An 18,871-nucleotide genomic window follows, 5' to 3' on the forward strand; every position below is an offset into this window, starting at 1 on the left:
TAATAACGAAAACAGCAACTGAAGTAGCTAATGCATTTGAGAAAATATATCAACGAGGTCCATTAACGTGGCCAAGATTGCTTCAGGTTGATCCTGGACGAGAATTCCTTGGTGATGTTACTTATTTGATGAACAAAAAGAATGTTGCAATACGACGTGGTAAAGTAAACATTCACAACGACCAGGCTATTGCTGAAAGATTTAACAAAACACTAGCCGAAAAACTATTTGGTTATCAATACGTGAGAGAATTCATTCAGGATAAACGATCCAGCGACTGGGTCGTCAGGTTACCGAGTGTTATCTCAGCAATAAATAACGAGATAACAAGATCGATAAATATGAAACCAGCAATAGCTATACAAAAAAAATTATACCGATCATTAGAAAAGATTTTTCAATTCGACCGGTCCTCGGTGATGTCATCTTTAGATATTTATATAAACACGGTGAGGCTGAGGGTGGCAGAAAAAGAGCAACAGATCCTATCTGGAGTGTAACAACACACAAGATGGTATCTGTAACAAGATCATCAGGTAGACCAGCAATTTATATGCTCGATGTTTTTGCTCCTCTACGTGGTTTTACACGAGAAGAATTACAAGTAATTCCGGCTGATACTCAGTTACCTCTTCAGTCACTCAAATAATCTATGCCGCGTCCATTACACTCTAAACAGGCTAGAGTGACATTTTTTCTGTTATGTCCCAGATTGTTATTTATTCTGTCCACGGTAAATTGTCTTGAATCGTTCTTTTGATATGTCCAAGTCATAATACAATTACAACCGGAACAGTGGTTTTTCTTTCAACGATAAAATGAAATCTACATCCAGGTCGAATTCGTGATTATTTTTCTTATCAGTTTGTTTATAGCTGAATAATTTTTCTTAATCATGTACTCGTTTGTTTCGTCGTTAATAACCGATCTATCCAAGGTGATTCTACCTAATTGAGATATTTTCCTCACTCTAGATACAGCTAAATACACTAGATTGGACCATCATATGTTGTCATCTACAATCCAAACTCGACAATCTGAGATAGTTAGTCCCTGTGAAGAATGTATCGTCATAGCGTATCCCAACGTCCACGGAGCTTTTTCTGCACCTAGCATATCATCAACGAAATCAATATCAACGACGACAATATCATTCAATACAAGATTTTGCTTACCTTTACCAGGTATATCGACGTCAATATGTTGTAATCTTGTATCGACTGGTCTATAACACAGCGGAACAGGCATTGATGGGAATTTTTCTTGATGTATCTTGAAAAGTTTTTGTTGAAGAACATCCCTGATTATTTTTCTGCTAGCTACTATCAAATCATTCGGCGTCCACATCGATAAGAAATCCTTCACTGATGTTTCTGTGATTACCTCTCTCATTACATCACACTGAATTTTATTTGATTTTAATCGAATTAGTTTCTTAAATTCACTCAATCTGCCATCTAGCGATCTGTAATCAATATCAACCTCCTCGTAATAGTCAACAAACCCCTTCAGCCATGTAAGAGGAGATTCACCATCAATAGGATTTGGTTGACCGTGATCGCCACACATAATAACAGCAGTATTTTTTGTTGATAACCACTCTAGAAACATTTTCAATGTACCAGCAAATACTGTACAAATTTCGTCCCAGATAATAGTTTTATTTATATATTTTTCTCCCATCCTAGATGGACTCCACGTACCACCGTTGTACTTGAATAAACTGTGATACGTACACGAATTTACTCCTCGTTGTTTCATCTCCCGCGCTAATCGATGTGTTGGTGTCAACACAATCATATCGGAGTTCTTAAATAATTCTATCATCCTGGTTGTTTTTCCTGATCCGCCCGGTCCGTTTATGTAGATCATCTTGTATCTTGCGGCGGGATCATACACAGATGGTGCTGTCGATGTTTCTGATACGCTATCTGAGTGGTATTTTTCTTCATCAGCTACGTCAGCGTCTTCGCAATAATGTAAGATATATTCGTCCTTTACTCGCCATGTTCCCCATGATCCATCTCCGGTTAATTTTTCTAACTCTGGTAGGTATTTTTTATCAATATAAAACGAATCATTAGCTACTCTAACTGCGGTATCAGGAAATGTATTTATCATCGATAAAAGATTTATACTCGCATACGCTAACATTGATGATCTTAGATGAACATACTGAGGTGATTCTCCTTCGAGATAATTAACCACGGTACCTAATTTCTTTCCATCAGCGACATAAATATTCTCTCTGCTGCAAAATATACCTCTCTCAGCGGCATCAGCTATTATAAAATCTAACTCAGACTCATCCATAATTAATCTGCAATTACGTCCCTGATGATCATAAGCACCACCCTGAGTAAATTTGCCAATAATTTTTCTACCTAAATCTTTTGCGTCATCGTGTTCGGTTGGTAGCCAAACATCAAATTGTTTCTGATGTGAAATAATCGCTTCGCTGACCATCACCGACGTTAACATTGCAGAATCTGACATGTATCTCAATAACACTATCGGAACCTAATGTTGCTCTGATAAGTGTCTTCCAAACCAAACATAGCATATTTTGTGTAATCCTGATGCAAACTTGAACGATGTGGCCTTAGCGAATCCTGTTAGGGGGAAATCCGGTAAATGACCGTTAATTGATATCCTGGTCATTTCGTCGCATGGATGACCAAATCGAGTGAAATATTTGTTGCATTCTCCCATACCCAAAAAACTACTTGGATAACACTCTATCATGTCAAACGAAATCATATTAATAAAATTATATTTTGTGTTCCATAATCCACCATGACCATACTCAACGCAACTATCTTGAACATCTTTAAGGAAATCTTTTCTGGTTGGTTTCCACGTATTTTTTTATCTTGCTGCGTGTGCAACAACAGACGGAATAGTGAAGCAGTTAACCAATAATTCTTCATTCACTGAGTATTTTTCTGCTATCTCCGTCATCGAATCATGCAGAGATTCACTTCGATACGTATCTCCGTTAGGTCTGACGAACCGATCATATCGATCATCGCTTGAGAACAACCAAACAGATACTGGATCCTATTTACTTATCTCATAAATAAAATCGAACATATTCCCCGCGGTAGAATAGAATTTGATAACACGATTCCGATGGAAAATGGTTACTGCACCACTCCAAGCATGTGAGTTATGGTCAATTATTTCGATAGGAGATCCTTTGGATTCATACGCAGAAGAATGCAATATCTCACCTGATATCGTTTTTACCGTGATTAGAATTTTAATTTCGCTGATAACACAGCAACGTCGTTTATTGATGCACCATCAACAACTGACTCCGCCCAGTCATTTATTTTTCTTTTCTTAAATCTGTTAGGCCGTTTCCGCGTTTTATAGTCGTGAAGTGTTCTATCACTCGTTCAGCTACACAATTGATCTTCACTGACATTTTCATCTTAGCAAGATTCTCAGCAACAGGCTTATTTAATCTGTAAATGCCATAAACAACAGCCGCTACAGGATATGCTCGCACATAATACGGTTTATCTATTCCTGTTAGTAATCCTGGTCTAGAATTATTACTCACCGCGACAGATTTTTTTTTCCGTTTATCACAGGATCACGTTTATCGCGTGTAATCCAAACATCGTTCTCGTTATTCACAATACATTTTATTCTGAACATAAATTTATCGTTACTAAGTGAGTTAATTATCTTTTTAGCTCGTGTATCGTTCATCGTATTATCAATATCAGCTGCTTTCCACGTCTATCATACATGAGCTGCTCCATCATCGTAAAACTCTTTCTTAGCCTGATCTAGCTCAGGAATAACATATTCTGTTTCTCGAGATCAAATATCATTTGTTATATTTTAAACAAGTATATCTTTAAATAAATATGAATAACTGCAAATGGCTCATGGTTGGTTCGTTTACTTGCTGTGATAGATCATGCAGAAAAGAGTACTGTGGAATATATTTAGCTTACATACGACGAGGTGGAGTTGGTCCGACGAGATGCATCAGATGCAACATTGGAATACGAGGAAAAACTAGAATTTGTTTAGAATGTGGTGGAAAAAGATACAGAGAGTTAAAAAGACATTATGACAAAAAATCTCCTAATAGTAGTATCGCTATCAGGTGTGAGGAGCATTATTTAAGTAGGTTCTCGGACAAATTTTGATTTAGAGAAATGGTATATATATAATGAATCCCCAATACAGGAAACATCAAATCTACAATAACTACGAAGCATCAGCTGATGGTACGATCAAACAAAAACAAAAAAAAAAAAAAAACAGTCGGTAATATTGATCAATTTGGTTATCTTCGTTTTAGCGCAGGAGATCATCATTATCTTAATCATCGATTCGTTTATGAATGTTTTTAAGGACCAATCGGATACGGATTAGCAATTGATCATATTGAACGAGACAAACTAAATAACTCCATAGAAAATCTTCAGGCTATTACTCAGAGGGAAAATACTCTGAAGGGAAACGCAGGTGGTAGACGTAAAGTTTCTAAGGCAGTGAAATCAATAAATATAGAGACAGGTGAAGAGATATATTTCTCATCAATAAATTTAGCCGCAAAATATTTCGGTTTTTTTGCTAATTCAGTACTATTTGTTGCAGAGGGAATACAAAAATCGACCTTCTCATATAAATCTGGATCATGGATAAAATTCTCTTACTTTCCTCTTATATTAGATAAGTAAAATCATTCATGAATATGAATCAAGAAAATATCAACGAGATAATAAAATCCATTGAGGCATTAAAAATCAAAGAAATACAATTATCAGATGATTTAGATTCTGATAAGATCGTTGCTGATTTTGATACAATAACGCAACACAAACAAGAAAATAGATATACTCTGTCGTCCGAATACAGACTGCGATGTACAAATCGCTCATTAACATTGATGAAGCTACCATAGGTGATTTTGCTCCTTTAGCACGTGTCGTTGAAAAGATTCGATCATCGTTATCTGATGAATACGAGTCAAAAAAACAATAGACACACGTGCACGACAACTGCGGAGATTGATAGATGGTGAAAAACAATAAATATTTGATTTTTTCTGTACATATTTTTTTCTGTGAAATTTGACTGTTTTTGTTGATTTCACTCATTAGATAGGTTGAGTAGGATACCCGATTCTCTAATTGATTTCAATTAGAGATGATACAAGAGTCAATAAAAACCAGCGATTTTTGATCATTTTGCTTGTTTTTTGATTGTTTTCTGAGTTGATTTTGTTTGTTTTTGGTTGATTTTGGTTGATTTTTACTTGTTTTAATTAACTCTTGTATCTCTTCTAATTGAAATCAATTAGAGAATCGACCATGTTGGGTAAATCATCCAATAAGCGAAACGGGTAAAACAGTAAAAAAACCGGGCAAAACAGTCAAAAAACGACCAAAACAGTCAAAAAATCAACAGAAACAATCAAATTTCACTGAAAATAAAAAAAAATCTACAGATTTATAAATTTTTTATGATTTTATTAATAAATTTATACTCTGTGTTTCTCCACGTGTATCTAGCAGATGTCCAGATTGATCAGTCAAGGAAAAATTTACCTGCTGCAATAAATTATTGTGACACCTAAGATAAACAGGGTTGATTGCCTCTTGCACAATCAAATGTCCTGGTGGTATATTTGGTGAAAACGAATACAAAACGAATCCTTGTTTCGCCTGATCTAACACTTCTGCATCAGCGTTATAGCTGTTTTCGATGATATCACAATTGAGATTAACCGTGATGACATTTGTTATATTAACTACACCTGGTGAAATATGTCGTCCGGTACAATCCTTGGCGTTATCGCTCTTGAGAATAGATGGTGGCTGTAGTAGTGATTTTTTTCTCCACGCAGCGTATAATTTGGGAAAATTTTCATCAACGGAATCAACAAGGACTGTTTTCGTCCCACTCAGGTCCGATCCAAGGAATTTATAATTTGGTAACGTCGCCTTAAATTTTTCTTTGTTTCCTGTTTTATCATCAATTATCGCTTTAATCAACTGCGTATTAAGATATTCTACATGTGACGCTAATTGGTTTATCATTTCCATATTTTTGATGAGATTATCGCACGAAGATGATACTTCAGATATACACTCATAAAAATACTTGCCTTCGATCTCATTGATCTTTTCAACCATATAATTAATACCAGTGGTACTGAAAGGTACATATCCAATTTTTGCACCACCTCCGGAAGAATATTCTTCATGTTTAATAAATCTCCAGTGCATATCATCTTTTTTATCAAAATCAAATTCGCTTCTTATTGTTGGTGTTGATCTCAAAGAAATTATTCTCTCGAAACCAATTCTAAGATCAATATCATGATAGGCCGATTTATCTGTAATAAAATTCTCTCTCCGTGGCTCTGGTGGTATGGGTGGTGCTGGTGGCTTGATTACTGGCCAACCCAACACTGTTCTTATTGAACTAGCATAAATATCAACCTGATAATCAGAACCAACCTCGATAATTGAGGTTAGTGTTGGTTCATGTGCAGTTATTTTTATTCCAGGATCTTTCCCTGTTATATATTTTATTCTGCGTGTGAGTTCATCATTAATACTAACAATACTGTAACTACCTGATGGTATTCCAACCACATTCCAGTCTGGAGTACCATCTGGTTTGTTTTTATAAGCAAAAACAAAAGAATTATTTGACTGTAGTCCACCAAATGTTTTTGATCTGATATTTGGCCAGCTGTAATAGATACGTAATTGAACTAGTGCTATCTCGCTGATAGAGATAGGAGTAGGAAAAATAATACTAAATTCTGGCTTAGTTGAACTAGCTGATATCATTACTGTTTTTATCGCTGTCGTGTTCGTCGCAATCTGTTGCAGTAACTCGGTCATTATTTATATTGATATCTTTAATCGCTTGATTATAAATCTTAGATATCAGCGCGAATTCTGCGTCGGATATAACGCCGTCGTTGAGACTCTCTGACAACAACAAAGATAATTTAGAGTACGCTGCTGTTGCTGTATTTTGTTTATCTTTATACGCGATTAATTTCGTGTTGGTACACGAAGATATTTTTTTGTTATAATGCCGAATACACCAGCTAACGTAGTTGTAGAAACGATTACTGTGATAACAACAGGGACTATCATCGTTAACGCGGATAAAATTATTCCAGCACCAGTTATTACTGCTGATACAGAATAAACAGCAACATCAATAATAACTAATCTACGCTGATATTTCTTTATTTTTACCTGATAGACGTCGATGATACTCTTCAGAGACATCTGCCACGCACGAGCTTGACTGTATCTGTATTCCATATTTATAATTAAGGTGTTTCAACTAGAAGTTCTATCACGTACGCGTAGGTTGCTTCAGTTAAATTTTTATCCTCAGGATTTAATGCAAGAGTGTGTATGAAACCTTCTCGTAATATATACATACTCGATGTTACATCGAATTTAGCTGAGCTATTTATTATTGTTAATCTGTAAATACCATCAACGGTTGCAGCAAGACGTGGCCCGAATTCTGCCTTTGACCATTTCGCGGAAGTGGAAAATGCTACCACACGAACTCTATTATCAAGTAAACTTTTAATATCTGCAAGTTCTATGTTGATCACAGCTGGTTTTCCCCAAAAATCTTCAAGTGTTTTGTGTATTTTCAGAGTATTATCCCTGAATCTTGTAAATGTAACTAGATGAGAATTATATTCTTCACGCAGAGTCAATAATTTTAATTTTACATCATCGACGTAATTTTTTGTTGTAGCATCTTAACCTGTTGTTGGATCTCCCAGTGAAGATATTTTATTTTTATTCATATTAATTTCTCCTAACATCCTATCACGGGTGATTTTCATGCGATTATTAATATCTTCTTTAATTTTTCTGGTATCTTCTTTAACAGTATTGAGATTATCTACGTGAGTATTATGTTCATCTCGCTTAATTATATCAGTTATTTTAATGTTGCTGGTTTTTAATTTGCCGTGTTGATCCTGAAAAATAGCAACCTCATCAGGATCTACTCCAGCCAGCGATAAAATATTGTTGATATCGTCCTTTGTTGCGTATTTAGATAAATCCACATCGATGTCAGGTAACGAGCCAGACCTACCGTAGATGTCAACCATTTATATTTATTTACCTAATTTAATTTATCTGATGTGTACTCGTGAACTGCTTTATGATACGGTTTTTCTGATCTAGATATCGCTGATAAAATATTTATTGCTTCGTCGCCACATATCGGAGGATCAGTTAGTGTTTGTGTTGGTAGCGTAGAGTACCACGTTGGAGTATTTAGCTGAGCTACATAATCTAAAAATTCCCTAGGTGGAGCTAATCCGTATGTGTCAGCATAGCTAATTTCACGTGGATTTATCGCGTACGCTACCCAGTGAGTACTCGGTCCAGTCCTGTTGTCGAGATTTATAGTTCCTGTTTCGTATTTATTCGGACGAGCCGGTAGTTGATCTCGCATAAACACACCTGTGAAAAATTTTATTTTTTGTTTTTTGGCAGCATTGATTAGATCGTAATTCGACATCGGTGTTATGCTAGACGAAGACCCCGACCATATCGTGTTCCTGGCAGATAGAGTCCTCGTCCTTTTTATTTTACCATATCGTCCACCTGTAACTTTTTGCGCTAATTTATGACCTGCATATCCAACCGCACCTAACGCAGCTGCCTTTGCTACAGCTGGTGCAGCAGCAGCTAATAATGCTGGTATCGCAGCCAATAGCGGGAAAATACCACCTACCTTAATCATATCCTTTATAGCGGCCGGAGGTAGCGCAATTTGCCCTCCGGTGTTTGATGATTTAGCTTTATTAAGATGCTTTTGCTCTGTCTTTGTTATCGATATTTTATTTGGACCACCCTGAATCTGATTGTGTTTCAACGTCAAGTTCGTCCCACATTTTTTGTTAATTCTGATTGTAGCATTTTTATCGGACCCTGAGTCAGAGTCAAACTAACATGTTCATACGGCATTTATAAATTTAGATTGAATCTAAATCACATTTTCTCTGCAGGAGCGTCGATGATCCTCATTCTGCCTTCAATACCCTCGAGGATCATGGTTCTATCGCTGAGTATAACAGCAATAGCTCTAAATACATCACCAGCTGCGTTAACTATTCTAGCCTTAAAATGAATATCAACAACAGATTACTTTATCAAATCCATGTGTTCCAGTGAAAAATAATAGATAGGATAAAATTTTATAAAATCTAACTGAGATATTTGCAATCCGGTATCAATATTTTGATCTCGACCCATGTAGCTCCACAAACGATGATAACCACGCGCTACTGAGTTATTTGCGTAATCTAGTTGAATCTCCTCAACAGGCTCTTGATGTCCATTTACCCTCAATGATACATCACCGGCATTGAATGCATCGAAAATCATATGAGTTTGAGTTTGATCACCTAATCGTTCAACTTTTTGAAGAGTTATAAAGATATGTCTTTTGCGCGGATACACCCTGCTGTGATGCTATATGCCAGGTGAAATTGCCGTTTATATTATTCTGGATGCTATCTGTGTACGTCGTCAGCCACGACATGACAAATTTACCACCTTGATTCATAAACGATAACAGATTTCTCTCTTCTTCTATTGATGGTGTCATCGAAGGCATCCACAACGTTAGTTTTTCTAATACAACCTTGCCGTTGTCAGGTCCCGTCCTTCAGATAGCATCGTTACTGTCACCTTTTCGATAAAAGACAACCGTGTGTTTAGCTCCAAATATGACTTTTCTGAAATCCCTACAGAATCCAAAGATATGTGACAGCGGGATAGTGCATGAAAATCTTTTACTGTCACCCGATAACATAGATGTACGAGCAGCAAATCCAAGATTAAACCTGGGATTGGACTTAATTACAAGAGGCTCTATGTTAGCAACATTTGCTTCACCTATGTTTGGGCCTACCCTCGGTATGCTGACTTCAAATGGATCATTATTATCAGCATCTGAATTATCCTTGGTAAACATCATGCTAGGACCAGTCGATCTGGTGAAATCATCTGAGTATCTCGCTAAGCCTATGATTGTGGTTGCAACATCGAGTTGTCGTTAATTGATTCGATTTCTCTGCCATCGATCATGTATGCGGCACTCTTAAATAACGCCATAATACCATTATTGACTAATCCAACCTTGATAGTTGCTCCATAATTAGTATTATCGTTTTTCACAATCTTGCCATTTACCTCAATAAATGCCTCGCACGGTAGAAAATATCTTGTTGTATCCTGTACCTGTAATTCGATTCTACTGGGACTGTTTGGTGTTATCGCGTCGTATGAATAATACTGATAGTCTCGCACTGAGTCGTCTCTCTCTGCTGATTCATCCAATTTGAAAGCTTCGTTAAATGTCCGCGAGAACATATTTATTAATAAAATATTTTTATCGTCTAAAACGAAGACGCCCTCCAAATGCAGAGGTACTGGTTACTTGTTGTGGTTGTTGTAACGCCAACGACGTTAATTTTTGATTAGCCGCGTCATTTATAATATTGCTGATGTCGCCAGGCATCTCAGCCGTAACAGGCAATTTATTCGCAGGTTTCGGTTTCCCCTTCACTAATCGCAGTATTCTATCTTTAATAGCGTCATATGCTTTGCTGGTAGCATCACCAACGGTACCTATGACCTTGTCGCGAACAACCCCTATAGCTTTCGACGATAGCTGCTTAGCTAACGGACCAACCTTAGGTGCTATTCGAGTGAAAAATTTAATTATTGAATCACCTATCCCCGATCCGTATTTTAGTTTATACACAGGTAACCTTGAATTCATGATACGAGCCTGTATCACTCTCTGATGGCTCCTGTGTACGATCATTTTATTTTATAATCCAATTATTCAATCACGGTGATGATCATCTATGAGTTCATCGATAAGATCGCGGTAAAAAACTACGTCAATGATTTTTCCTTGAAACAATCTTCTACATATATATGTTGCTTCATTAACTATTTCGCGTGAATTGTTTCCAGCTCGTTTCCTTCCAATAAGAACCTCAAGCCGAGATACATCATTAACGACGCTATCAGGACAGGTAGAATTATATCTGCTACCGGTACGTGGACCTAGTTTTTCTATTCTTATTTTTCTTCCTGTTGCTTTTTCATAAAATTCTTTATATTCTGGATCAGAAGAATCAGGGTCTTTATTTTTATATCTAGAATATACTATTAGTGGCCATATATCTTCTGGTATATCGATACCAGAATGTTCTGGTTTTATATAATAATCTTTCATGTTGTAGCGAGAAGCAATTGTAATCGCGTTTTCCTTACTACCTTGTCGAACTCTCTGAATAGTTAAATCAGTAAGTAAATTCTTGTAACGATCTAAGACCGACGGTTTTTTGGAACCCTCCTCCCAAAATATAGTACCAGTAGATGTACCAGGTGAAGAACTAGCAGGTAAAGGTAAAGAACTAGATGGACCACTTTTAACAGATGAATGAAGTGGAATTGGTACCGATGTTACTGGTGAAGTATCAGGACCACCCGTAGCACCAGATGGGGGTAAAGAATATTTTTGTTTTATCGTGTTAACTTTTTTGAGAAAATCTCTAAAATTCGGATCGTCAGGTTCCATTTCTTTATTTTTATGAACAGAATAAATTACTTGATTCCATAAATGTTCTGGCACTAAATTAATATATTTTGGTTTCAAATAAACATTTCTATTTTCATAACTAAAAGCCACTATATCAACTGCATCATTTTCACTGATGCGAATTGTATCAATAACATCCTTTGAAAACATTTTGGAGTAATCTGCGGGTATTCCCTGAGGCACAGGATCAGATTGATATATTTTCACAGAAATTTATTTTTCTCCTTCTTTCTTTTCCTCTTCTGGTTTTTCTTTTTCTAATATTTCTTTACTTTTTTCTATTTTCTGTTCCTTTTCTATTTTTTTCTGTTCTTTTTTATTTGCTTTTTCTAATTTTTTATGTTCTTTTTGTTCTTTTTCTTTTGCTTTTGTTTCCTCCTTTAATCTTTTATCAAGTTTTTTATTCTTTTTTGTTGTTCTCTATTTTCTATTTCTTGTTGTTTTTTATATTCCCTCGTTTCCCTCTGTTCAATTTCTTCACGTTTAAATCCTTCAACATACGCAATATACTTTTCATTAGTTTTATTTAGTCTGTCAATATTTTGTTTCGCCTTAAATAATAAGTCCATCCAATCCCTTCGACCGCTAACAGGATAATCAGGATATAAATAAAATTTCTTGGATAAAATTTTTTTACTTGCTAATCGACCAAATTCAAATGCTTCATCAGCATCTTTTAATGGTTCTCCTATCCCCCATTTATCTATTCCTCGATTAGTAATTTTCTTTTGCGGGTGGAACAAAAGGCATTATTTTTTTAGCCCTAACAGCTACCGCAGGCGCAACACGTACAGCGGGTGCAGCAGGAGGTTGCGGTCGAGTTTGTTCTTCAATTCTTTTCAACACAGGAAGAATACCGTGTTTTCTCACATCAAGATCTTTTACATCACCTAAGAGAACTTTTTCTGTTGTTTCAGTTACTGGTTTAAATAATTCCTTAGTTGCCTCCGCAAATCCTTCCTTCGCATCTCGAATAGCTTTTATTTTTTGTTTAACCGATTTTTGCACTGGTAGATACTCTTCTGTTGCATTTAATCGCTCTCGTGCTATTCTTGAACTAAGTGATTCTCCAACATCCATATTATTTTATTTGTATTTTGTATCTTGAAATCGAGATTATATCTTATTTGATACATGTTATATTTTATCTTAACACTCTGAGAATTCTAAAATTCCATTTAAACACGACAGCAGCAGAGAGGGCGCCTACCTCAGGTCGGTCGACAAAATATAATCAGAGATCAATGCAAATCATGAACATATTGTTCTGCAGCTAGATCTTCGAACTAAGGTTTTATTTTCGGATTGGGGGTCAATAGCGATGTAACTCTTCCAGGAAGCCTCTATTTGGTAAATAGAAGCCTTCTCCGGATTGGATTTCTGTGGAGGATTTATTTTTCGTCGGATCCCCTAGGTCTGTTCGCCCTCCCTGCTGCTCACCGACACATATTCTATATTTGGTTAAAAACTTCCTTGTAAAGAACAGGGGTAAAATCCAATATTAGCTCATGCAAATTAATATGTCTTTTGTTACGACCTGGAAGAAATAATAAACGGGTAGATACGTGACCAAAGGCTGAACTCAAGATGGATTATTTGTAATGTATACTGAATTGAGCTTCGATCAAAAGATTTATTCAATGGTTTAATTTTAAAGTGGTAAGGTTTGAATGTAGACTAATATACGACACCTGAGAATGCCAAATTCTTGAGTTTGACAACTACCCCTAAATCGGCCAGACTCGAATTATACGGCCAACAAGTCCCAGCTGTTCTAAGCTTGCACTATCTGGTTCAAACCAACAATAACTGGGTTTAAACTGAAACGCAGACAGCCTTGGATTGAATTGCCCACATTTATCTAACCTTTGTGCAGTTAATAATCAATTATCACAGTGATATCAAGTGCTTCAGTGATCAGACAAGGCTCTTGTAGGTTAAATACTTTCATCTGTACATATGTATCAATTCTAAGCTATGGTCATCATTTCATGAGCTGCATACAAAATCATAACATTTGTAAAATGTAGAAAAACAAGTGACTGAAGTTTTTGATTAGGTCTTCATTCATTTATGTCTTTCCTAATATTTTTATCTTCCAAAACAGACGTGTGCAGGTGTGCACCATGATGATTGACCCTATTTGGAGCCTCTAATAAATTGTCTAAGTATTTTATTTACAGATGAAATGACAAAACTAAGACGTTTTAGTTAGCAACTGAACTTAATGATCATGTTGGCAGTGGTTTACAGAGATCGGTGAGATGGAGACTGACTACCAATAAAAACTCATTTCCAGAATTCCTGACTTAATTGATTTTTTTCAGTTTATAAAAGTGAAGTATATTATAAATGGAATTGATTGAAATATACAATCAATTCAAATGTGAAATACAAAATTAAAATGTTGGCTATTAATGTAGAATCTATCTATATGTCTATCTATCTATCTATCTATCTATCTATCTATCTATCTATCTATCTATCTGTCTATCTATCTATCTCTCTATCTATCTCTTTCTCTCTCTGTCGTTCTGTCTGTCTGTCTGTCTGTCTGTCTCTCTCTCCCTCTCTCTCTCTCTCTCTCTCTCTCTCTCTCTCTATATATATATATATATATATATATATATATATATATATATATATATATATATATATATATATATATATGGAAATGCTGACAACACCCGTCAATCCCTGGTGAATGATTAATTTCACGACAAAGCGTGTTATACTCAGTTTAGTCCTGTTGTCTTCCTTGTTTTTGTTTCATGTCGCAGACCTGAGAAGCATGGTAAAATGGGTCTGGAATTTAGGCTTGAAGAATAATGAAAAGTTTGAAAAATATAATCAGGGGTGAGTGACATTGATTTTAAAATGGTAAAACAATGAAAATACAGAAAATGTACTGGCAATAGAAATTAATTTATTAGACCCTTTATCTCATGAAAGGCTCCCGTTTTGTTGACCTAAGGCCATTTTAAAACATTCGCAAACCAAAGTTTATGACATTTAAAAATGTTTTGTATTGATAGCACACAAGTGCAGAAAAATTTGACGATAATTTTCGTCTGATACATTCATCATGATGAAGAAAATGCATTCTCCTTCAGACGAATACAAGTCATTTGTTACGACATGGAATGCAAATGCACCAGCGCCAAAGGCCAAACAGGAGATCATCATTTACCATGAATCTCAGGCTTTCACAAAACTTAATTATTCTATAATATCATCTTAGAAGTAATAAGTTTGAAGATAGACCATATATTGCTATTCCATATATAAATATTAGCCACTTTTATATTTAAAAAAAAGAAATATGAGAATGACAAATACTTGATTTCGACTAATACACTATTCGCAACCTAACTTATGTTATCAAGACAACAATTATGAGTTATTCAAAGTACAAACTCGAGGACTGAGTGCACCTCTTATGTAGCGCTTGTGCTATAAACAAAATATTATTACAGGGGAATATAGTGGGATGTTGTGTGACCTGATAAACTGGTGAGTCATGCAAACTAGGAGTCAGAGGTCATAAGTGGTGTGTACATAGAATGCAGTCATGTTACTGGCTTGATAAAACTGGCAATGATGAAAACCACAAGACAGAGGACATGACTCACAGTCATGTAAATACTGCTCATTCCGATGAATGTCAAGGGTCATTTATACATTCATTCCATTTATAAATAAAATACTAATTATCATTTCAATGATTGTATATAAAATTAAGCAACATTAAATTAAAATCTATTGTAAAATGAATCCTATCAACACACATGATATAAATGCAATTAAATGTGAAGGTAATATCTGAGTGTATCATATAAGTACAAAAATTATTATATTCATGCCCACTGTATTCATAACTGAAAGTGTATATTTGGATGGAGTAAACGAAGTGCACTTTGGCAAGATGACTTTAAAAGAGAACATTGTAATTAATTTGAACTAATATGATTATGAAAATTATAGTCTTGTAATTCGGAAAGATGCTTAATCAACTACCTCTTAAATTCTTTTACTTCCTGAACATTATGTATCAAATGCCAGTCAAAAAGATTACCAAATTACTTTGGAAAAAAACCTGTATCATGTAAATTGAGCAAAAGCGCAGGTAATTTCATTCCATTCTGATCATCCTAAATGCATTGTTGCCGATTAAACATTACTCAGACTGTTCAAAGACAACGCAAAGAATCATTAATTTCAATATATGACCGAACTAAACCCTTCTTTCCAAATGAATCGATACAAACAAAAACATGTGTGGCTCCATGCATAACATGTAAGTGGAACTATATTTAGATTGAGGAACTTTCTTAATATAACCAATAACTTTCTAGCTTCGTTACAGCAATCCGTTGATATGACTGCAAATGTATGGTTTTATAATTTGCCAATGTCCTGACATAATGCTATATGTCTCCGGTATGATGCCTCAGTGGTAGACATTACTAAAAACTGCCACATTGCAGATATAGTAGCGGTATGACTGAAAAATTGTTAAAGCTACGATAAAAAATCCAAATCGAACACACTCACTGGACCTTACAATGTTCCACAACACAGCACTGTCCCATAGGTTTCTAACCTACGTTATTACATCATTAAGCTATGTATTCTGTCACATAATATTTAGACTTCGCGTAATACTTTTGTAAATTTTTCTTAATCTATTAGCTGAATTATTTTGGAAGACAGGCAGTCTAATGAAGTACCATTTCCTAGACAAAGCAATGTCCGCCATTATATGTTCACTTACGGTTTCATACTGATTTTATAACGAAAATAACACAAATAAGCAGTTCAAATTTTCATGTCAGAAACTTAAATTAGATAGTGTTCTGCACCATTTATAGTCTTAAAGCAAGCGTTGCTAATTACATATATCTTTAAATTTCAATACAGAAGTATGTATATTTTCATCGCATGGAGGCCTAACTTGAGAAAATCAAGCAGTGATAACTTGCTCAGGAAAGGGTTAATGGTCTGTCTTTAAACATCATGCCTGTGAATGGGCAATAGTTTGTTTTTCTGCACAATCGGTATCCACACCGCATAAAATACATTTTCCTTTCAGCTATTACACTTCAATGCCAGAACGTCCTGGATACAGTGAGGAAGCATCTCAAAAGTAATAAACTACTGTAACTCATTGTACGTCTAAAGACAAATCACAGGGTGAAGTCGTTTGCACTTTCCTAGCTGAAAAAGGTGAAGTTTACATTTTTAGGTGACTTCATCGCTCACATCGCCTGATAGCATAAGCCCTGAAACATTCATCTAAAAATACAATACACATATGTAAAATTTAAAATGATTTGACATTTTAACCCACTATTGATGTGAGACTGGTAAAATTGGATGGTTTACAGTTCACTTACAGGTCACAATTACTTCCCTATATAGTGTTTACGTTTGTTTGTTAATGCAGTCTAAATCCTCATAAACAATGTCTTAATCTAAATTATCTTCAAAGAAGAACTCAGTTCTTGTCATAGATTAATAAAAAAAAATTATTGTGAGACTAAACTATAAATAAAATAATCATGGATCACAGATTTCACTTCTGAGCATGCATCTATGTCAGATTACTCAAACTGCTGCCAAAATATCCGCAGCCAATAACACAAAAGTGTGCATGCTCTAAAGAATAAGCAATTTCCTTTAAATCGATTACAGGAATAACTAAATTTAAGCCAATGATCATGACGAAAAATGGGAGGAAAAATAATCTGAAAATAAATTGTTACTACATTCGTTGGTACTGATTATGAAGCATTAATTGTGACCTAAGTCCTACCAGCCTACCAGGCCAACTTATATATGGCTGATTATATTCAAACTCTTATACTTGCATGCCACACTTATTTCAACTATAATCATGAAATCTTATTGAAATGAGTAGTGTTATTCAACAAGGTGCGAATTTTGGACCTTATGCTTTGTGACAAAACTAAAGTTGCTTTTATCTTCCCTAATTATAGGGCATTTCAATGCAACAAAACCCTAATTATGATAAAATATAATTTCTATCAGAAAATATCTTTGAAACAAACATTGCTAAAATTAATTTTAATGTAATTTTTAATAAAAAGTAAATTTTCAACAAAAAAAAAATAACTCAATTTTCCCATAAATTTAAAACAAGCAACTGCCAAATTTTAGATATCAAAGTTGACTTTGATTGATATTTAGGACAAGTGGTAGTTTGGGTCAATGCAAGTTCAGCAGTGAAGCGTGATAGCTGATGGTGATTTCTGAGGCAAATTGCAATGTGCCTATTCAAATTTATATAGGAGTACATTCTAAATAGACAATGACAAGTAATGTGCTCCAGATTTACTGCATCCATTTCTGAGCCAGTTGTTTGTATAACTAATAGCACACTCAGATTCCCCATAGTGATAAGACTATTACCATTTTTTATAATATAAAGGAAAAGCATATCAAAGTCAATGACCATAAAAGGAAGCCCTGTAGTAGGAAAACACAGCTCCAGATATGCTCTACCTGACTGAACAGTTGGAATCTCTCAATAAATGTCTTTGGGGTACTTTAAAACAATTTGGTAGTATGAATTAATCCTGATGACTAATGTCATGTGTATTGAGCTTGTCCTAATTAGGTATTGGTATCACAGCCTGATGGATAGACAACATTCAAGCAAATCCAACTGTTCCGCCTTCTTCAAACTAGCAGGCCAAATCTAAAATGAGATAACATATATTGTTAATCTGATAGGTCAGTACAATATAGGTAAATGAAGTGTAATTGTGCTAGATATTGATATGTCCAAATGACATTAAGTATGCAAGCCAAGGAAAAATTAATAAACTTGATATAGTGATACTTACAAATGTGAAGCAATGGACATGTACTAAAGTGATCATTCCCTCCCAGACTAAATGAGGTTTCTAGAAAAATGTTTCTCAGAGTACATTCAACCAACCGTAGACATAATGACTTATACGGTTAGAATGGATTAATCCTGTCTGACTAGTGTAGGTACACCGGACATTTTCTAACGAGGTCTTGGTATCATCATCTGATTGATCAAGAGTTCCAAGGAATCCAACTCGTCTGTCTTGTTTCAAATACTGGCCAGACCTGAAATGATATATCATGCATGTTTGTAATAGATTAGATCAGTAATACGTAAATAAATGAAGTGAAAAGTTGCTTGATGTAGAGATGTTCAATT

The 18,871-nt window shown here is 35.2% G+C and overlaps 1 long non-coding RNA gene across 1 annotated transcript in view; it reads left to right on the forward strand.

Moving 5' to 3' along the window:
* Nucleotides 1–13,956, forward strand: part of LOC149792026 (uncharacterized) — a 34,218-nt gene extending 20,262 nt beyond the window's left edge. The window contains exons 2-3 of the long non-coding RNA XR_016423465.1: nucleotides 11,025–11,107; nucleotides 13,839–13,956. This is a non-coding gene — a long non-coding RNA (uncharacterized LOC149792026). The remainder of the gene's footprint in view (nucleotides 1–11,024; nucleotides 11,108–13,838) is intronic.
* The last annotated feature ends 4,915 nt before the right edge of the window (nucleotides 13,957–18,871 follow it).

The sequence above is a fragment of the Sinohyriopsis cumingii genome, chromosome 9 (assembly GCF_028554795.1).
Source record: "Sinohyriopsis cumingii isolate HCF-2022 chromosome 9, ASM2855479v2, whole genome shotgun sequence".
Classification (NCBI taxonomy): Eukaryota; Metazoa; Mollusca; class Bivalvia; order Unionida; family Unionidae; genus Sinohyriopsis; species Sinohyriopsis cumingii.